This window comes from Apostichopus japonicus, chromosome 6, assembly GCF_037975245.1.
Source record: "Apostichopus japonicus isolate 1M-3 chromosome 6, ASM3797524v1, whole genome shotgun sequence".
Lineage (NCBI taxonomy): Eukaryota > Metazoa > Echinodermata > Holothuroidea > Aspidochirotida > Stichopodidae > Apostichopus > Apostichopus japonicus.
In genome coordinates this window covers 12,753,958-12,779,836 of record NC_092566.1, presented here as the reverse complement: position 1 = coordinate 12,779,836, position 25,879 = coordinate 12,753,958, and positions in this window count along the sequence as shown.

The window sequence follows — 25,879 nt, the reverse complement described above, 5'->3', positions numbered from 1 at the left end:
ATCGGTACCGCACATTCGATTGATCGATACCGCACATTCGATTGATCGATACCGCACACTCGATACATCGGTTACGCACATTCGAATCATAGGTGCCGCACATTCGATTGATCGGTACCGAACATTCGATTCATAGGTGCTGCACATTCGATTGATCGGTACAGCACATTCGATTGATCGATACCGTACATTCGATTGATCGGTACCGCACATTCGATTAATCGGTACCGAACATTCGATTGATCGGTACCGCACATTCGATTGATCGGTACCGAACATTCGAATCATCTGTATCGCACATTCGATTGATCGATACCGTACATTCGATTGATCGGAACCGAACATTCGATTGATCGGTACCGCACATTCGATTTATCGGTTACGCACATTCAATTCATCGGTACCGCACATTCAATTCATCGATACCGCACATTCGATTTATCGGTAACGCACATTCAATTCATCGAAATCGCACATTCGATTAATCGGTACCGCACATTCGATTGATCGGTACCGCACATTCGATTGTTCGGTAACGCACATTCGATTGAATGGTACCGCACATTCGATTAATAGGTACCGAACATTCGATTGATCTGTACCGTACATTCCATTGATAGGTACCGCACAATCGATTCATCGGTACCGCACATTCGATTGATCGGTACCGCACATTCGATTGATCGATACCGCACATTCGATTGATCGATACCGCACACTCGATACATCGGTTACGCACATTCGAATCATAGGTGCCGCACATTCGATTGATCGGTACCGAACATTCGATTCATAGGTGCTGCACATTCGATTGATCGGTACCGCACATTCGATTGATCGATACCGTACATTCGATTGATCGGTATCGCACATTCGATTAATCGGTACCGAACATTCGATTGATCGGTACCGCACATTCGATTGATCGGTACCGAACATTCGAATCATCTGTACCTTACATTTGATTGATCGATACCTTACATTCGATTGATCGGTACCGAACATTCGATTAATCGGTACCGAACATTCGATTGATCGGTCCCGCCCATTCGATTTATCGGTAACGCACATTCAATTCTTCGGTACCGCACATTCAATTCATCGATACCGCACATTCGATTTATCGGTACCGCACATTCGATTGATCGGTACCGCACATTCGATTGATAGGTTCCGAACATTCGATTGATCGGTAACGTGCATTAGATTGATTGATACCGAACATTCGATTGATCGATACCGCACACTCGATACATCGGTTACGCACATTCGATTCATAGCTGCCGCACATTCGATGGATCGGTACCGCACATTCGATTATTCGGTACCGAACATTCGATTAATCGGTACTGAACATTCGATTGATCGGTACCGCACATTCGATTGATCGTTACCGAACATTCGAATCATCTGTACCGAACATTCGATTGATCGGTACCGCACATTCGATTGATCGGTACCGAACATTCGAATCATCTGTACCGCACATTCGATTGATCGATACCGTACATTCGATTGATCGGTACCGAACATTCGATTAATCGGTACCGAACATTCGATTGATCGGTACCGCACATTCGATTGATCGGTACCGCACATTCGATTATTCGGTACCGAACATTCGATTGATCTTTACCGCACATTCGATTTATCTGTAACGCACATTCAATTCATCGAAATCGCACATTCGATTAATCGGTACCGCACATTCGATTGATCGGTACCGCACATTCGATTGATCGGTACCGAACATTCGATTCATAGGTGCTGCACATTCGATTGATCGGTACAGCACATTCGATTGATCGATACCGTACATTCGATTGATCGGTACCGCACATTCGATTAATCGGTACCGAACATTCGATTGATCGGTACCGCACATTCGATTGATCGGTACCGAACATTCGAATCATCTGTATCGCACATTCGATTGATCGATACCGTACATTCGATTGATCGGAACGGAACATTCGATTGATCGGTACCGCACATTCGATTTATCGGTTACGCACATTCAATTCATCGGTACCGCACATTCAATTCATCGATACCGCACATTCGATTTATCGGTAACGCACATTCAATTCATCGAAATCGCACATTCGATTAATCGGTACCGCACATTCGATTGATCGGTACCGCACATTCGATTGTTCGGTAACGCACATTCGATTGAATGGTACCGCACATTCGATTGATAGGTACCGAACATTCGATTGATCTGTACCGTACATTCCATTGATAGGTACCGCACAATCGATTCATCGGTACCGCACATTCGATTGATCGGTACCGCACATTCGATTGATCGATACCGCACATTCGATTGATCGATACCGCACACTCGATACATCGGTTACGCACATTCGAATCATAGGTGCCGCACATTCGATTGATCGGTACCGAACATTCGATTCATAGGTGCTGCACATTCGATTGATCGGTACCGCACATTCGATTGATCGATACCGTACATTCGATTGATCGGTATCGCACATTCGATTAATCGGTACCGAACATTCGATTGATCGGTACCGCACATTCGATTGATCGGTACCGAACATTCGAATCATCTGTACCTTACATTTGATTGATCGATACCTTACATTCGATTGATCGGTACCGAACATTCGATTCATAGGTGCTGCACATTCGATTGATCGGTACCGCACATTCGATTAATCGGTACCGAACATTCGATTGATCGGTACCGCACATTCGATTGATCGGTACCGAACATTCGAATCATCTGTACCTTACATTCGAATAATCGATACCTTACATTCGATTGATCGGTACCGAACATTCGATTAATCGGTACCGAACATTCGATTGATCGGTCCCGCCCATTCGATTTATCGGTAACGCACATTCAATTCTTCGGTACCGCACATTCAATTCATCGATACCGCACATTCGATTTATCGGTACCGCACATTCGATTGATCGGTACCGCACATTCGATTGATAGGTTCCGAACATTCGATTGATCGTTAACGTGCATTAGATTGATTGATACCGAACATTCGATTGATCGGTACCGCACCTTCGATTGATCGATACCGCACATTCGATTGATCGATACCGCACACTCGATACATCGGTTACGCACATTCGATTCATAGCTGCTGCACATTCGATTGATCGGTACCGCACATTCGATTATTCGGTACCGAACATTCGATTAATCGGTACCGAACATTCGATTGATCGGTACCGAACATTAGATTGATCGGTACCGAACATTCGAATCATCTGTACCGCACATCGATTGATCGATACCGTACATTCGATTGATCGGTACCGTACATTCGATTGATCGGTACCGAACATTCGATTGATCGGTACCGCACATTCGATTTATCGGTTACGCACATTCAATTCATCGGTACCGCACATTCAATTCATCGATACCGCACATTCGATTTATCGGTAACGCACATTCAATTCATCGAAATCCCACATTCGATTAATCGGTACCGCACATTCGATTGATCGGTACCGCACATTCGATTGTTCGGTAACGCACATTCGATTGAATGGTACCGCACATTCGATTGATAGGTACCGAACATTCGATTGATCTGTACCGTACATTCCATTGATAGGTACCGCACAATCGATTGATCGGTACCGCACATTCGATTGATCGGTACCGCACATTCGATTGATCGATACCGCACATTCGATTGATCGATACCGCACACTCGATACATCGGTTACGCACATTCGAATCATAGGTGCCGCACATTCGATTGATCGGTACCGAACATTCGATTCATAGGTGCTGCACATTCGATTGATCGGTACCGCACATTCGATTGATCGATACCGTACATTCGATTGATCGGTACCGCACATTCGATTAATCGGTACCGAACATTCGATTGATCGGTAACGCACATTCGATTGATCGGTACCGAACATTCGAATCATCTGTACCTTACATTCGATTGATCGATACCTTACATTCGATTGATCGGTACCGCACACTCGATACATCGGTTACGCACATTTGATTCATAGCTGCCGCACATTCGATTGATCGGTACCGCACATTCGATTATTCGGTACCGAACATTCGATTAATCGGTACCGAACATTCGATTGATCGGTACCGCACATTCGATTGATCGGTACCGAACATTCGAATCATCTGTACCGCACATTCGATTGATCGATACCGTACATTCGATTGATCGGTACCGAACATTCGATTAATCGGTACCGAACATTCGATTGATCGGTACCGAACATTCGAATCATCTGTACCGCACATTCGATTGATCGATACCGTACATTCGATTGATCGGTACCGAACATTCGATTAATCGGTACCGAACATTCGATTGATCGGTACCGCACATTCGATTTATCGGTTACGCACATTCCATTCATCGAAATCGCACATTCGATTAATCGGTACCGCACATTCGATTGATCGGTACCGCACATTCGATTGATAGGTTCCGAACATTCGATTGATCTGTACCGTACATTCCATTGATAGGTACCGCACAATCGATTGATCGGTACCGCACATTCGATTGATCGGTACCGCACATTCGATTGATCGATACCTTACATTCGATTGATCGGTACCGCACACTCGATACATCGGTTACGCACATTGGATTCATAGCTGCCGCACATTCGATTGATCGGTACCGCACATTCGATTATTCGGTACCGAACATTCGATTAATCGGTACCGAACATTCGATTGATCGGTACCGCACATTCGATTGATCGGTACCGAACATTTGAATCATCTGTACCGCACATTCGATTGATCGATACCGTACATTCGATTGATCGGTACCGAACATTCGATTAATCGGTACCGAACATTCGATTGATCGGTACCGAACATTCGAATCATCTGTACCGCACATTCGATTGATCGATACCGTACATTCGATTGATCGGTACCGAACATTCGATTAATCGGTACCGAACATTCGATTGATCGGTACCGCACATTCGATTTATCGGTTACGCACATTCCATTCATCGAAATCGCACATTCGATTAATCGGTACCGCACATTCGATTGATCGGTACCGCACATTCGATTGATAGGTTCCGAACATTCGATTGATCGGTAACGTGCATTAGATTGATTGATACCGAACATTCGATTGATCGGTACCGAAGATTCGATTGATCGATACCGCACATTCGATTGATCGATACCGCACACTCGATACATCGGTTACGCACATTCGATTCATAGCTGCCGCACATTCGATTGATCGGTATTGCACATTCGATTATTCGGTACCGAACATTCGATTGATCGGTACCGCACATTCGATTTATCTGTAACGCACATTCAATTCATCGAAATCGCACATTCGATTCGATTGATAGGTACCGCACAATCGATTCATCGGTACCGCACATTCGATTGATCGGTACCGCACATTCGATTGATCGATACCGCACATTCGATTGATCGATACCGCACACTCGATACATCGGTTACGCACATTCGAATCATAGGTGCCGCACATTCGATTGATCGGTACCGAACATTCGATTCATAGGTGCTGCACATTCGATTGATCGGTACCGCACATTCGATTGATCGATACCGTACATTCGATTGATCGGTATCGCACATTCGATTAATCGGTACCGAACATTCGATTGATCGGTACCGCACATTCGATTGATCGGTACCGAACATTCGAATCATCTGTACCTTACATTTGATTGATCGATACCTTACATTCGATTGATCGGTACCGAACATTCGATTAATCGGTACCGAACATTCGATTGATCGGTACCGCCCATTCGATTTATCGGTAACGCACATTCAATTCTTCGGTACCGCACATTCAATTCATCGATACCGCACATTCGATTTATCGGTACCGCACATTCGATTGATCGGTACCGCACATTCGATTGATAGGTTCCGAACATTCGATTGATCGGTAACGAGCATTAGATTGATTGATACCGAACATTCGATTGATCGATACCGCACACTCGATACATCGGTTACGCACATTCGATTCATAGCTGCCGCACATATGATGGATCGGTACCGCACATTCGAATATTCGGTACCGAACATTCGATTAATCGGTACCGAACATTCGATTGATCGGTACCGCACATTCGATTGATCGGTACCGAACATTCGAATCATCTGTACCGCACATTCGATTGATCGATACCGTACATTCGATTGATCGGTACCGAACATTCGATTAATCGGTACCGAACATTCGATTGATCGGTACCGCACATTCGATTTATCGGTTACGCACATTCAATTCATCGGTACCGCACATTCAGTTCATCGATACCGCACATACGATTTATCGGTAAGGCACATTCCATTCATCGAAATCGCACATTCGATTAATCGGTACCGCACATTCGATTGATCGGTACCGCACATTCGATTGATAGGTTCCGAACATTCGATTGATCGGTAACGTGCATTAGATTGATTGATACCGAACATTCGATTGATCGGTACCGCACCTTCGATTGATCGATACCGCACATTCGATTGATCGATACCGCACAATCGATACATCGGTTACGCACATTCGATTCATAGCTGCCGCACATTCGATTGATCGGTACCGCACATTCGATTGATCGATACCGCACATTCGTTTGATCGATACCGCACACTCGATACATCGGTTACGCACATTCGAATCATAGGTGCCGCACATTCGATTGATCGGTACCAAACATTCGATTCATAGGTGCTGCACATTCGATTGATCGTTACAGCACATTCGATTGATCGATACCGTACATTCGATTGATCGGTACCGCACATTCGAATAATCGGTACCGAACATTCGATTGATCGGTACCGCACATTCGATTGATCGGTACCGAACATTCGAATCATCTGTATCGCACATTCGATTGATCGATACCGTACATTCGATTGATCGGTACCGAACATTCGATTGATCGGTACCGCACATTCGATTTATCGGTTACGCACATTCAATTCATCGGTACCGCACATTCGATTAATCGGTACCGCACATTCGATTGATCGGTACCGCACATTCGATTGATCTGTACCGAACATTCGATTGAATGGTACCGCACATTCGATTGATAGGTTCCGAACATTCGATTGATCTGTACCGTACATTCCATTGATAGGTACCGCACAATCGATTCATCGGTACCGCACATTCGATTGATCGGTACCGCACTTTCGATTGATCGATACCGCACATTCGATTGATCGATACCGCACACTCGATACATCGGTTACGAACATTCGAATCATAGGTGCCGCACATTCGATTGATCGGTACCGAACATTCGATTCATAGGTGCTGCACATTCGATTGATCGGTACCGCACATTCGATTGATAGGTACCGAACATTCGATTGATCTGTACCGTACATTCCATTGATAGGTACCGCACAATCGATTCATCGGTACCGCACATTCGATTGATCGGTACCGCACATTCGATTGATCGATACCGCACATTCGATTGATCGATACCGCACACTCGATACATCGGTTACGCACATTCGAATCATAGGTGCCGCACATTCGATTGATCGGTAGCGAACATTCGATTCATAGGTGCTGCACATTCGATTGATCGGTACCGCACATTCGATTGATCGATACCGTACATTCGATTGATCGGTACCGCACATTCGATTGATCGGTACCGAACATTCGAATCATCTGTACCTTACATTCGATTGATCGATACCTTACATTCGATTGATCGGTACCGAACATTCGATTAATCGGTACCGAACATTCGATTGATCGGTACCGCCCATTCGATTTATCGGTAACGCACATTCAATTCTTCGGAACCGCACATTCAATTCATCGATACCGCACATTCGATTTATCGGTACCGCACATTCGATTGATCGGTACCGCACATTCGATTGATAGGTTCCGAACATTCGATTGATCGTTAACGTGCATTAGATTGATTGATACCGAACATTCGATTGATCGGTACCGCACCTTCGATTGATCGATACCGCACATTCGATTGATCGATACCGCACACTCGATACATCGGTTACGCACATTCGATTCATAGCTGCTGCACATTCGATTGATCGGTACCGCACATTCGATTATTCGGTACCGAACATTCGATTGATCGGTAACGCACATTCGATTGATCGGTACCGAACATTCGAATCATCTGTACCTTACATTCGATTGATCGATACCTTACATTCGATTGATCGGTACCGCACACTCGATACATCGGTTACGCACATTTGATTCATAGCTGCCGCACATTCGATTGATCGGTACCGCACATTCGATTATTCGGTACCGAACATTCGATTAATCGGTACCGAACATTCGATTGATCGGTACCGCACATTCGATTGATCGGTACCGAACATTCGAATCATCTGTACCGCACATTCGATTGATCGATACCGTACATTCGATTGATCGGTACCGAACATTCGATTAATCGGTACCGAACATTCGATTGATCGGTACCGAACATTCGAATCATCTGTACCGCACATTCGATTGATCGATACCGTACATTCGATTGATCGGTACCGAACATTCGATTAATCGGTACCGAACATTCGATTGATCGGTACCGCACATTCGATTTATCGGTTACGCACATTCCATTCATCGAAATCGCACATTCGATTAATCGGTACCGCACATTCGATTGATCGGTACCGCACATTCGATTGATAGGTTCCGAACATTCGATTGATCTGTACCGTACATTCCATTGATAGGTACCGCACAATCGATTGATCGGTACCGCACATTCGATTGATCGGTACCGCACATTCGATTGATCGATACCTTACATTCGATTGATCGGTACCGCACACTCGATACATCGGTTACGCACATTGGATTCATAGCTGCCGCACATTCGATTGATCGGTACCGCACATTCGATTATTCGGTACCGAACATTCGATTAATCGGTACCGAACATTCGATTGATCGGTACCGCACATTCGATTGATCGGTACCGAACATTTGAATCATCTGTACCGCACATTCGATTGATCGATACCGTACATTCGATTGATCGGTACCGAACATTCGATTAATCGGTACCGAACATTCGATTGATCGGTACCGAACATTCGAATCATCTGTACCGCACATTCGATTGATCGATACCGTACATTCGATTGATCGGTACCGAACATTCGATTAATCGGTACCGAACATTCGATTGATCGGTACCGCACATTCGATTTATCGGTTACGCACATTCCATTCATCGAAATCGCACATTCGATTAATCGGTACCGCACATTCGATTGATCGGTACCGCACATTCGATTGATAGGTTCCGAACATTCGATTGATCGGTAACGTGCATTAGATTGATTGATACCGAACATTCGATTGATCGGTACCGAAGATTCGATTGATCGATACCGCACATTCGATTGATCGATACCGCACACTCGATACATCGGTTACGCACATTCGATTCATAGCTGCCGCACATTCGATTGATCGGTATTGCACATTCGATTATTCGGTACCGAACATTCGATTGATCGGTACCGCACATTCGATTTATCTGTAACGCACATTCAATTCATCGAAATCGCACATTCGATTCGATTGATAGGTACCGCACAATCGATTCATCGGTACCGCACATTCGATTGATCGGTACCGCACATTCGATTGATCGATACCGCACATTCGATTGATCGATACCGCACACTCGATACATCGGTTACGCACATTCGAATCATAGGTGCCGCACATTCGATTGATCGGTACCGAACATTCGATTCATAGGTGCTGCACATTCGATTGATCGGTACCGCACATTCGATTGATCGATACCGTACATTCGATTGATCGGTATCGCACATTCGATTAATCGGTACCGAACATTCGATTGATCGGTACCGCACATTCGATTGATCGGTACCGAACATTCGAATCATCTGTACCTTACATTTGATTGATCGATACCTTACATTCGATTGATCGGTACCGAACATTCGATTAATCGGTACCGAACATTCGATTGATCGGTACCGCCCATTCGATTTATCGGTAACGCACATTCAATTCTTCGGTACCGCACATTCAATTCATCGATACCGCACATTCGATTTATCGGTACCGCACATTCGATTGATCGGTACCGCACATTCGATTGATAGGTTCCGAACATTCGATTGATCGGTAACGAGCATTAGATTGATTGATACCGAACATTCGATTGATCGATACCGCACACTCGATACATCGGTTACGCACATTCGATTCATAGCTGCCGCACATATGATGGATCGGTACCGCACATTCGAATATTCGGTACCGAACATTCGATTAATCGGTACCGAACATTCGATTGATCGGTACCGCACATTCGATTGATCGGTACCGAACATTCGAATCATCTGTACCGCACATTCGATTGATCGATACCGTACATTCGATTGATCGGTACCGAACATTCGATTAATCGGTACCGAACATTCGATTGATCGGTACCGCACATTCGATTTATCGGTTACGCACATTCAATTCATCGGTACCGCACATTCAGTTCATCGATACCGCACATACGATTTATCGGTAAGGCACATTCCATTCATCGAAATCGCACATTCGATTAATCGGTACCGCACATTCGATTGATCGGTACCGCACATTCGATTGATAGGTTCCGAACATTCGATTGATCGGTAACGTGCATTAGATTGATTGATACCGAACATTCGATTGATCGGTACCGCACCTTCGATTGATCGATACCGCACATTCGATTGATCGATACCGCACAATCGATACATCGGTTACGCACATTCGATTCATAGCTGCCGCACATTCGATTGATCGGTACCGCACATTCGATTGATCGATACCGCACATTCGTTTGATCGATACCGCACACTCGATACATCGGTTACGCACATTCGAATCATAGGTGCCGCACATTCGATTGATCGGTACCAAACATTCGATTCATAGGTGCTGCACATTCGATTGATCGTTACAGCACATTCGATTGATCGATACCGTACATTCGATTGATCGGTACCGCACATTCGAATAATCGGTACCGAACATTCGATTGATCGGTACCGCACATTCGATTGATCGGTACCGAACATTCGAATCATCTGTATCGCACATTCGATTGATCGATACCGTACATTCGATTGATCGGTACCGAACATTCGATTGATCGGTACCGCACATTCGATTTATCGGTTACGCACATTCAATTCATCGGTACCGCACATTCGATTAATCGGTACCGCACATTCGATTGATCGGTACCGCACATTCGATTGATCTGTACCGAACATTCGATTGAATGGTACCGCACATTCGATTGATAGGTTCCGAACATTCGATTGATCTGTACCGTACATTCCATTGATAGGTACCGCACAATCGATTCATCGGTACCGCACATTCGATTGATCGGTACCGCACTTTCGATTGATCGATACCGCACATTCGATTGATCGATACCGCACACTCGATACATCGGTTACGAACATTCGAATCATAGGTGCCGCACATTCGATTGATCGGTACCGAACATTCGATTCATAGGTGCTGCACATTCGATTGATCGGTACCGCACATTCGATTGATAGGTACCGAACATTCGATTGATCTGTACCGTACATTCCATTGATAGGTACCGCACAATCGATTCATCGGTACCGCACATTCGATTGATCGGTACCGCACATTCGATTGATCGATACCGCACATTCGATTGATCGATACCGCACACTCGATACATCGGTTACGCACATTCGAATCATAGGTGCCGCACATTCGATTGATCGGTAGCGAACATTCGATTCATAGGTGCTGCACATTCGATTGATCGGTACCGCACATTCGATTGATCGATACCGTACATTCGATTGATCGGTACCGCACATTCGATTGATCGGTACCGAACATTCGAATCATCTGTACCTTACATTCGATTGATCGATACCTTACATTCGATTGATCGGTACCGAACATTCGATTAATCGGTACCGAACATTCGATTGATCGGTACCGCCCATTCGATTTATCGGTAACGCACATTCAATTCTTCGGAACCGCACATTCAATTCATCGATACCGCACATTCGATTTATCGGTACCGCACATTCGATTGATCGGTACCGCACATTCGATTGATAGGTTCCGAACATTCGATTGATCGTTAACGTGCATTAGATTGATTGATACCGAACATTCGATTGATCGGTACCGCACCTTCGATTGATCGATACCGCACATTCGATTGATCGATACCGCACACTCGATACATCGGTTACGCACATTCGATTCATAGCTGCTGCACATTCGATTGATCGGTACCGCACATTCGATTATTCGGTACCGAACATTCGATTAATCGGTACCGAACATTCGATTGATCGGTACCGCACATTCGATTGATCGGTACCGAACATTCGAATCATCTGTACCGCACATTCGATTGATCGATACCGTACATTCGATTGATCGGTACCGAACATTCGATTAATCGGTACCGAACATTCGATTGATCGGTACCGCACATTCGATTTATCGGTTACGCACATTCAATTCATCGGTACCGCACATTCAATTCATCGATACCGCACATTCGATTTATCGGTAACGCACATTCCATTCATCGATACGGCACATTCGATTTATCGGTAACGCACATTTAATTCATCGAAATCGCACATTCGATTAATCGGTACCGCACATTCGATTGATCGGTACCGCACATTCGATTGATAGGTTCCGAACATTCGATTGATCGGTAACGTGCATTAGATTGATTGATACCGAACATTCGATTGATCGGTACCGCACATTCGATTGATCGATACCGCACATTCGATTGATCGATACCGCACATTCGATTGATCGGTACCGCACATTCGATTGTTCGGTAACGAACATTCGATTGAATGGTACCGCACATTCGATTGATCGATACCGAACATTCGATTGATCTGTACCGTACATTTCATTGATAGGTACCGCACAATCGATTGATCGGTACCGCACATTCGATTGATCGGTACCGCACATTCGATTGATCGATACCGCACATTCGATTGATCGATACCGCACACTCGATACATCGGTTACGCACATTCGAATCATAGGTGCCGCACATTCGATTGATCGGTACCGAACATTCGATTCATAGGTGCTGCACATTCGATTGATCGGTACCGCACATTCGATTGATCGATACCGTACATTCGATTGATCGGTACCGCACATTCGATTAATCGGTACCGAACATTCGATTGATCGGTACCGCACATTCGATTGATCGGTACCGAACATTCGAATCATCTGTACCTTACATTCGATTGATCGATACCTTACATTCGATTGATCGGTACCGAACATTCGATACATCGGTACCGCACATTCGATTGATCGGTACCGAACATTCGATACATCGGTACCGCACATTCGATTGATCGGTACCGCACATTCGATTGATAGGTTCCGAACATTCGATTGATCGGTAACGTGCATTAGATTGATTGATACCGAACATTCGATTGATCGGCACCGCACCATCGATTGATCGATACCGCACATTCGATTGATCGATACCGCACACTCGATACATCGGTTACGCACATTCGATTCATAGCTTTAGCACATTCGATTGATCGGTACCGCACATTCGATTATTCGGTACCGAACATTCGATTAATCGGTACCGAACATTCGATTGATCGGTACCGCACATTCGATTGATCGGTACCGAACATTCGAATCATCTGTACCGCACATTCGATTGATCGATACCGTACATTCGATTGATCGGTACCGAACATTCGATTAATCGGTACCGAACATTCGATTGATCGGTACCGAACATTCGAATCATCTGTACCGCACATTCGATTGATCGATACCGTACATTCGATTGATCGGTACCGAACATTCGATTAATCGGTACCGAACATTCGATTGATCGGTACCGCACATTCGATTTATCGGTTACGCACATTCCATTCATCGAAATCGCACATTCGATTAATCGGTACCGCACATTCGATTGATCGGTACCGCACATTCGATTGATAGGTTCCGAACATTCGATTGATCGGTAACGTGCATTAGATTGATTGATACCGAACATTCGATTGATCGGTACCGAACATTCGATTGATCGATACCGCACATTCGATTGATCGATACCGCACACTCGATACATCGGTTACGCACATTCGATTCATAGCTGCCGCACATTCGATGGATCGGTACCGCACATTCGATTATTCGGTACCGAACATTCGATTAATCGGTACCGAACATTCGATTGATCGGTACCGCACATTCAATTCATCGAAATCGCACATTCGATTCGATTGATAGGTACCGCACAATCGATTCATAGGTTCCGAACATTCGATTGATCGGTAACGTGCATTAGATTGATTGATACCGAACATTGGATTGATCGATACCGCACACTCGATACATCGGTTACGCACATTCGATTCATAGCTGCCGCACATTCGATGGATCGGTACCGCACATTCGATTATTCGGTACCGAACATTCGATTAATCGGTACCGAACATTCGATTGATCGGTACCGCACATTCGATTGATAGGTACCGAACATTCGATTGATCGGTACCGCACATTCGATTTATCGGTTACGCACATTCAATTCATCGGTACCGCACATTCAATTCATCGATACCGCACATTCGATTTATCGGTAACGCACATTCAATTCATCAAAATAGCACATTCGATTAATCGGTACCGCACATTCGATTGATCGGTACCGCACATTCGATTGTTCGGTAACGAACATTCGATTGAATGGTACCGCACATTCGATTGATCGATACCGAACATTCGATTGATCTGTACCGTACATTCCATTGATAGGTACCGCACAATCGATTGATCGGTACCGCACATTCGATTGATCGGTACCGCACATTCGATTGATCGATACCGCACATTCGATTGATCGATACCGCACACTCGATACATCGGTTACGCACATTCGAATCATAGGTGCCGCACATTCGATTGATCGGTACCGAACATTCGATTCATAGGTGCTGCACATTCGATTGATCGGTACCGCACATTCGATTGATCGATACCGTACATTCGATTGATCGGTACCGCACATTCGATTAATCGGTACCGAACATTCGATTGATCGGTACCGCACATTCGATTGATCGGTACCGAACATTCGAATCATCTGTACCTTACATTCGATTGATCGATACCGTACATTCCATTCATCGAAATCGCACATTCGATTAATCGGTACCGCACATTCGATTGATCGGTACCGCACATTCGATTGATAGGTTCCGAACATTCGATTGATCGGTAACGTGCATTAGATTGATTGATACCGAACATTCGATTGATCGGTACCGAACATTCGATTGATCGATACCGCACATTCGATTGATCGATACCGCACACTCGATACATCGGTTACGCACATTCGATTCATAGCTGCCGCACATTCGATGGATCGGTACCGCACATTCGATTATTCGGTACCGAACATTCGATTAATCGGTACCGAACATTCGATTGATCGGTACCGCACATTCAATTCATCGAAATCGCACATTCGATTCGATTGATAGGTACCGCACAATCGATTCATAGGTTCCGAACATTCGATTGATCGGTAACGTGCATTAGATTGATTGATACCGAACATTGGATTGATCGATACCGCACACTCGATACATCGGTTACGCACATTCGATTCATAGCTGCCGCACATTCGATGGATCGGTACCGCACATTCGATTATTCGGTACCGAACATTCGATTAATCGGTACCGAACATTCGATTGATCGGTACCGCACATTCGATTGATAGGTACCGAACATTCGATTGATCGGTACCGCACATTCGATTTATCGGTTACGCACATTCAATTCATCGGTACCGCACATTCAATTCATCGATACCGCACATTCGATTTATCGGTAACGCACATTCAATTCATCAAAATAGCACATTCGATTAATCGGTACCGCACATTCGATTGATCGGTACCGCACATTCGATTGTTCGGTAACGAACATTCGATTGAATGGTACCGCACATTCGATTGATCGATACCGAACATTCGATTGATCTGTACCGTACATTCCATTGATAGGTACCGCACAATCGATTGATCGGTACCGCACATTCGATTGATCGGTACCGCACATTCGATTGATCGATACCGCACATTCGATTGATCGATACCGCACACTCGATACATCGGTTACGCACATTCGAATCATAGGTGCCGCACATTCGATTGATCGGTACCGAACATTCGATTCATAGGTGCTGCACATTCGATTGATCGGTACCGCACATTCGATTGATCGATACCGTACATTCGATTGATCGGTACCGCACATTCGATTAATCGGTACCGAACATTCGATTGATCGGTACCGCACATTCGATTGATCGGTACCGAACATTCGAATCATCTGTACCTTACATTCGATTGATCGATACCTTACATTCGATTGATCGGTACCGAACATTCGATACATCGGTACCGCACATTCGATTGATCGGTACCGCACATTCGATTGATAGGTTCCGAACATTCGATTGATCGGTAACGTGCATTAGATTGATTGATACCGAACATTCGATTGATCGGCACCGCACCATCGATTGATCGATACCGCACATTCGATTGATCGATACCGCACACTCGATACATCGGTTACGCACATTCGATTCATAGCTGCCGCACATTCGATTGATCGGTACCGCACATTCGATTATTCGGTACCGAACATTCGATTAATCGGTACCGAACATTCGATTGATCGGTACCGCACATTCGATTGATCGGTACCGAACATTCGAATCATCTGTACCGCACATTCGATTGATCGATACCGTACATTCGATTGATCGGTACCGAACATTCGATTAATCGGTACCGAACATTCGATTGATCGGTACCGAACATTCGAATCATCTGTACCGCACATTCGATTGATCGATACCGTACATTCGATTGATCGGTACCGATCATTCGATTAATCGGTACCGAACATTCGATTGATCGGTACCGCACATTCGATTTATCGGTTACGCACATTCCATTCATCGAAATCGCACATTCGATTAATCGGTACCGCACATTCGATTGATCGGTACCGCACATTCGATTGATAGGTTCCGAACATTCGATTGATCGGTAACGTGCATTAGATTGATTGATACCGAACATTCGATTGATCGGTACCGAACATTCGATTGATCGATACCGCACATTCGATTGATCGATACCGCACACTCGATACATCGGTTACGCACATTCGATTCATAGCTGCCGCACATTCGATTGATCGGTATTGCACATTCGATTATTCGGTACCGAACATTCGATTGATCGGTACCGCACATTCGATTTATCTGTAACGCACATTCAATTCATCGAAATCGCACATTCGATTCGATTGATAGGTACCGCACAATCGATTCATAGGTTCCGAACATTCGATTGATCGGTAACGTGCATTAGATTGATTGATACCGAACATTGGATTGATCGATACCGCACACTCGATACATCGGTTACGCACATTCGATTCATAGCTGCCGCACATTCGATGGATCGGTACCGCACATTCGATTATTCGGTACCGAACATTCGATTAATCGGTACCGAACATTCGATTGATCGGTACCGCACATTCGATTGATCGGTACCGAACATTCGAATCATCTGTACCGCACATTCGATTGATCGATACCGTACATTCGATTGATCGGTACCGAACATTCGATTAATCGGTACCGAACATTCGATTGATCGGTACCGCACATTCGATTTATCGGTTACGCACATTCGATTCATCGGTACCGCACATTCAATTCATCGATACCGCACATTCGATTTATCGGTAACGCACATTCCATTCATCGAAATCGCACATTCGATTAATCGGTACCGCACATTCGATTGATCGGTACCGCACATTCGATTGATAGGTTCCGAACATTCGATTGATCGGTAACGTGCATTAGATTGATTGATACCGAACATTCGATTGATCGGTACCGCACCTTCGATTGATCGATACCGCACATTCGATTGATCGATACCGCACACTCGATACATCGGTTACGCACATTCGATTCATAGCTGCCGCACATTCGATTGATCGGTACCGCACATTCGATTATTCGGTACCGAACATTCGATTGATCGGTACCGCACATTCGATTTATCTGTAACGCACATTCAATTCATCGAAATCGCACATTCGATTAATCGGTACCGCACATTCGATTGATCGGTACCGCACATTCGATTGATCGGTACCGCACATTCAATTCATCGAAACCGCACATTCGATTTATCGGTTGCACATTCAATTCATCGGTACCGCACATTCGATTGATCGATACCGCACATTCGATTGATCGATACCGCACACTCGATACATCGGTTACGCACATTCGAATCATAGGTGCCGCACATTCGATTGATCGGTACCGCACTTTCGATTGATCGATACCGCACATTCGTTTGATCGATACCGCACACTCGATACATCGGTTACGCACATTCGAATCATAAGTGCTGCACATTCGATTGATCGGTACAGCACATTCGATTGATCGATACCGTACATTCGATTGATCGGTACCGCACATTCGAATAATCGGTACCGAACATTCGATTGATCGGTACCGCACATTCGATTGATCGGTACCGAACATTCGAATCATCTGTATCGCACATTCGATTGATCGATACCGTACATTCGATTGATCGGTACCGAACATTCGATTGATCGGTACCGCACATTCGATTTATCGGTTACGCACATTCAATTCATCGGTACCGCACATTCGATTAATCGGTACCGCACATTCGATTGATCGGTACCGCACATTCGATTGATCTGTACCGAACATTCGATTGAATGGTACCGCACATTCGATTGATAGGTAGCGAACATTCGATTGATCTGTACCGTACATTCCATTGATAGGTACCGCACAATCGATTCATCGGTACCGCACATTCGATTGATCGGTACCGCACATTCGATTGATCGATACCGCACATTCGATTGATCGATACCGCACACTCGATACATCGGTTACGAACATTCGAATCATCGGTGCCGCACATTCGATTGATCGGTACCGAACATTCGATTCATAGGTGCTGCACATTCGATTGATCGGTACCGCACATTCGATTGATAGGTACCGAACATTCGATTGATCTGTACCGTACATTCGATTGATAGGTACCGCACAATCGATTCATCGGTACCGCACATTCGATTGATCGGTACCGCACATTCGATTGATCGATACCGCACATTCGATTGATCGATACCGCACACTCGATACATCGGTTACGCACATTCGAATCATAGGTGCCGCACATTCGATTGATCGGTACCGAACATTCGATTCATAGGTGCTGCACATTCGATTGATCGGTACCGCACATTCGATTGTTCGATACCGTACATTCGATTGATCGGTACCGCACATTCGATTAATCGGTACCGAACATTCGATTGATCGGTACCGCACATTCGATTGATCGGTACCGAACATTCGAATCATCTGTACCTTACATTCGATTGATCGATACCTTACATTCGATTGATCGGTACCGAACATTCGATTAATCGGTACCGAACATTCGATTGATCGGTACCGCCCATTCGATTTATCGGTAACGAACATTCAATTCTTCGGTACCGCACATTCAATTCATCGATACCGCACATTCGATTTATCGGTACCGCACATTCGATTGATCGGTACCGCACATTCGATTGATAGGTTCCGAACATTCGATTGATCGTTAACGTGCATTAAATTGATTGATACCGAACATTCGATTGATCGGTACCGCACCTTCGATTGATCGATACCGCACATTCGATTGATCGATACCGCACACTCGATACATCGGTTACGCACATTCGATTCATAGCTGCTGCACATTCGATTGATCGGTACCGCACATTCGATTATTCGGTACCGAACATTCGATTAATCGGTACCGAACATTCGATTGATCGGTACCGCACATTCGATTGATCGGTACCGAACATTCGAATCATCTGTACCGCACATTCGATTGATCGATACCGTACATTCGATTGATCGGTACCGAACATTCGATTAATCGGTACCGAACATTCGATTGATCGGTACCGCACATTCGATTTATCGGTTACGCACATTCAATTCATCGGTACCGCACATTCAATTCATCGATACCGCACATTCGATTTATCGGTAACGCACATTCCATTCATCGAAATCGCACATTCGATTAATCGGTACCGCACATTCGATTGATCGGTACCGCACATTCGATTGATAGGTTCCGAACATTCGATTGATCGGTAACGTGCATTAGATTGATTGATACCGAACATTCGATTGATCGGTACCGCACCTTCGATTGATCGATACCGCACATTCGATTGATCGGTACCGCACATTCGATTGATCGATACCGTACATTCGATTGATCGGTACCGCACATTCGATTAATCGGTACCGAACATTCGATTGATCGGTACCGCACATTCGATTTATCGGTACCGAACATTCGAATCATCTGTACCGCACATTCGATTGATCGATACCGTACATTCGATTGATCGGTACCGAACATTCGATTAATCGGTACCGAACATTCGATTGATCGGTACCGAACATTCGATTGATCGGTACTGCACATTCGAATGTTCGGTATCGCATTTTCGATTGATCGGTACCGAACTTTCGATTGATCGGTTGCGAACATTCGATTGATCGATAAAGCACATTCGATTGATCGGTTCCGCAAATTCGATTGATCGGTTCCGAACATTCCATTGATCGGTAACTCACATTCGATTGATCGGTACCGAACATTCGAATCATCTGTACCGCACATTCGATTCATCGGTACCGAACATTCTATTAATCGGTAACGCACATTCGATCGATCGATACGGCACATTCGATTGTTCGGTAACGCACATTCGATTGATCGGTACCGTACATTCGATTGATAGGTACCGAACATGCGATTGATCTGTACCGTACATTCCATTGATAGGTACCGCTCAATCGATTCATCGGTACCGCACATTCGATTTATCGGTACCGCACATTCGATTCATCGGTACCGCACATTCGATTGATCGATACCGCACACTCGATACATCGGTTACGCACATTCGAATCATAGGTGCCGCACATTCGATTGATCGGTACCGCACATTCGATTAATCGGTACCGAACATTCGATTGATCGGTACTGCACATTCGAATGTGCGGTACCGCATTTTCAATTGATCGGTACTGAACTTTCGATTGATCGGTTGCGAACATTCTATTAATCGGTAACGCACATTCGATCGATCGATACGGCACATTCGATTGTTCGGTAACGCACATTCGATTGATCGGTACCGCACATTCGATTGATAGGTACCGAACATGCGATTGATCTGTACCGTACATTCCATTGATAGGTACCGAACATTCGATTGATCGGTATCGCACATTCGATTGTTCGGTACCGCACATTCGATTGATCGATACCGCACATTCGATTGATCGATACCGCACACTCGATACATCGGTTACGCACATTCGAATCATAGCTGCCGCACATTCGATTGATCGGTACCGCACATTCGATTATTCGGTACCGAACATTCGATTGATCGGTACTGCACATTCGAATGTTCGGTATCGCATTTTCGATTGATCGGTACCGAACTTTCGATTGATCGGTTGGGAACATTCGATTGATCGATAAAGCACATTCGATTGATCGGTTCCGCAAATTCGATTGATCGGTTCCGAACATTCCATTGATCGGTAACTCACATTCGATTGATCGGTACCGAACATTCGAATCATCTGTACCGCACATTCGATTCATCGGTACCGAACATTCTATTAATCGGTAACGCACATTCGATCGATCGATACGGCACATTCGATTGTTCGGTAACGCACATTCGATTGATCGGTACCGTACATTCGATTGATAGGTACCGAACATGCGATTGATCTGTACCGTACATTCCATTGATAGGTACCGCTCAATCGATTCATCGGTACCGCCCATTCGATTCATCGGTACCGCACATTCGATTCATCGGTACCGCACATTCGATTGATCGATACCGCACACTCGATACATCGGTTACGCACATTCGAATCATAGGTGCCGCACATTCGATTGATCGGTACCGCACATTCGATTAATCGGTACCGAACATTCGATTGATCGGTACTGCACATTCGAATGTGCGGTACCGCATTTTCGATTGATCGGTACTGAACTTTCGATTGATCGGTTGCGAACATTCTATTAATCGGTAACGCACATTCGATCGATCGATACGGCACATTCGATTGTTCGGTAACGCACATTCGATTGATCGGTACCGCACATTCCATTGATAGGTACCGAACATGCGATTGATCGGTACCGTACATTCCATTGATAGGTACCGCACAATCGATTGATCGGTACCGCACATTCGATTCATCGGTACCGCACATTCGATTGATCGATACCGCACATTCGATTGATCGATACCGCACACTCGATACATCGGTTACGCACATTCGAATCATAGGTGCCGCACATTCGATTGATCGGTACCGCACATTCGATTAATCGGTACCGAACATTCGATTGATCGGTACTGCACATTCGAATGTGCGGTACCGCATTTTCGATTGATCGGTACTGAACTTTCGATTGATCGGTTGCGAACATTCTATTAATCGGTAACGCACATTCGATCGATCGATACGGCACATTCGATTGTTCGGTAACGCACATTCGATTGATCGGTACCGCACATTCGATTGATAGGTACCGAACATGCGATTGATCTGTACCGTACATTCCATTGATAGGTACCGAACATTCGATTGATCGGTATCGCACATTCGATTGTTCGGTACCGCACATTCGATTGTTCGGTAACGCACATTCGATTGAATGGTACCGCACATTCGATTGATAGATACCGAACATTCGATTGATCTGTACCGCACATTCGATTGATCGGTACCGCACATTCGATTGATCGATAACGCACATTCGATTGATCGATACCGCACACTCGATAGATCGGTTACGCACATTCGAATCATAGGTGTCGCACATTCGATTGATCGGTACCGAACATTCGATTCATAGGTGCTGCACATTCGATTGATCGGTACCGCACATTCGATTGATCGATACCGTACATTCGATTGATCGGTACCGCACATTCGATTAATCGGTACCGAACATTCGATTGATCGGTACCGCACATTCGATTTATCGGTACCGAACATTCGAATCATCTGTACCGCACATTCGATTGATCGATACCGTACATTCGATTGATCGGTACCGAACATTCGATTAATCGGTACCGAACATTCGATTGATCGGTACCGCTAATTCGATTTATCGGTTACGCACATTCGATTGATCGGTACCGCACCTTCAGTTCATCGATACCGCACATTCGATTTATCGGTAACGCACATTCAATTCATCGAAATCTCACATTCGATTAATCGGTACCGCACATTCGATTGATAGGTTCCGAACATTCGATTGATCGGTAACGTGCATTAGATTGATTGATACCGAACATTCGATTGATCGGTACCGCACATTCGATTGATCGATACCGCACATTCGATTGATCGATACCGCACACTCGATACATCGGTTACGCACATTCGATTCATAGCTGCCGCACATTCGATTGATCGGTACCGCACATTCGATTATTCGGTACCGAACATTCGATTGATCGGTACTGCACATTCGAATTTTCGGTATCGCATTTTCGATTGATCGGTACCGAACTTTCGATTGATCGATACCGCACATTCGATTGATCGATACCGCACACTCGATAGATCGGTTACGCACATTCGAATCATAGGTGTCGCACATTCGATTGATCGGTACCGAACATTCGATTCATAGGTGCCGAACATTCGATTGATCGGTATCGCACATTCGATTGATCGATACCGTACATTCGATTGATCGGTACCGCACATTCGATTAATCGGTACCGAACATTCGATTGATCGGTACCGCACATTCGATTTATCGGTACCGAACATTCGAATCATCTGTACCGCATATTCGATTGATCGATACCGTACATTCGATTGATCGGTACCGAACATTCGATTAATCGGTACCGAACATTCGATTGATCGGTACCGCACATTCGATTTATCGGTTACGCACATTCAATTCATCGAAATCGCACATTCGATTAATCGGTACCGCACATTCGATTGATCGGTACCGCACATTCGATTGATCGGTACCGCACCTTCAATTCATCGATACCGCACATTCGATTTATCGGTAACGCACATTCAATTCATCGAAATCGCACATTCGATTAATCGGTACCGCACATTCGATTGATCGATACCGCACATTCGATTGATAGGTTCCGAACATTCGATTGATCGGTAACGTGCATTAGATTGATTGATACCGAACATTCGATTGATCGGTACCGCACATTCGATTGATCGATACCGCACATTCGATTGATCGATACCGCACACTCGATACATCGGTTACGCACATTCGATTCATAGCTGCCGCACATTCGATTGATCGGTACCGCACATTCGATTATTCGGTACCGAACATTCGATTGATCGGTACTGCACATTCGAATGTTCGGTATCGCATTTTCGATTGATCGGTACCGAACTTTCGATTGATCGGTTGGGAACATTCGATTGATCGATAAAGCACATTCGATTGATCGGTTCCGCAAATTCGATTGATCGGTTCCGAACATTCCATTGATCGGTAACTCACATTCGATTGATCGGTACCGAACATTCGAATCATCTGTACCGCACATTCGATTCATCGGTACCGAACATTCTATTAATCGGTAACGCACATTCGATCGATCGATACGGCACATTCGATTGTTCGGTAACGCACATTCGATTGATCGGTACCGTACATTCGATTGATAGGTACCGAACATGCGATTGATCTGTACCGTACATTCCATTGATAGGTACCGCTCAATCGATTCATCGGTACCGCACATTCGATTCATCGGTACCGCACATTCGATTGATCGATACCGCACATTCGATTGATCGATACCGCACACTCGATACATCGGTTACGCACATTCGAATCATAGGTGCCGCACATTCCATTGATCGGTACCGCACATTCGATTAATCGGTACCGAACAATCGATTGATCGGTACTGCACATTCGAATGATCGGTACCGCATTTTCGATTGATCGGTACTGAACTTTCGATTGATCGGTTGCGAACATTCTATTAATCGGTAACGCACATTCGATCGATCGATACGGCACATTCGATTGTTCGGTAACGCACATTCGATTGATCGGTACCGCACATTCGATTGATAGGTACCGAACATGCGATTGATCTGTACCGTACATTCCATTGATAGGTACCGAACATTCGATTGATCGGTATCGCACATTCGATTGTTCGGTACCGCACATTCGATTGTTCGGTAACGCACATTCGATTGAATGGTACCGCACATTCGATTGATAGATACCGAACATTCGATTGATCTGTACCGTACATTCCATTGATAGGTACCGCACAATCGATTCATCGGTACCGCACATTCGATTGATCGGTACCGCACATTAGATTGATCGATACCGCACATTCGATTGATCGATACCGCACACTCGATACATCGGTTACGCACATTCGATTCATAGGTGCCGCACATTCGATTGATCGGTACCGAACATTCGATTCATAGGTGCTGCACATTCGATTGATCGGTA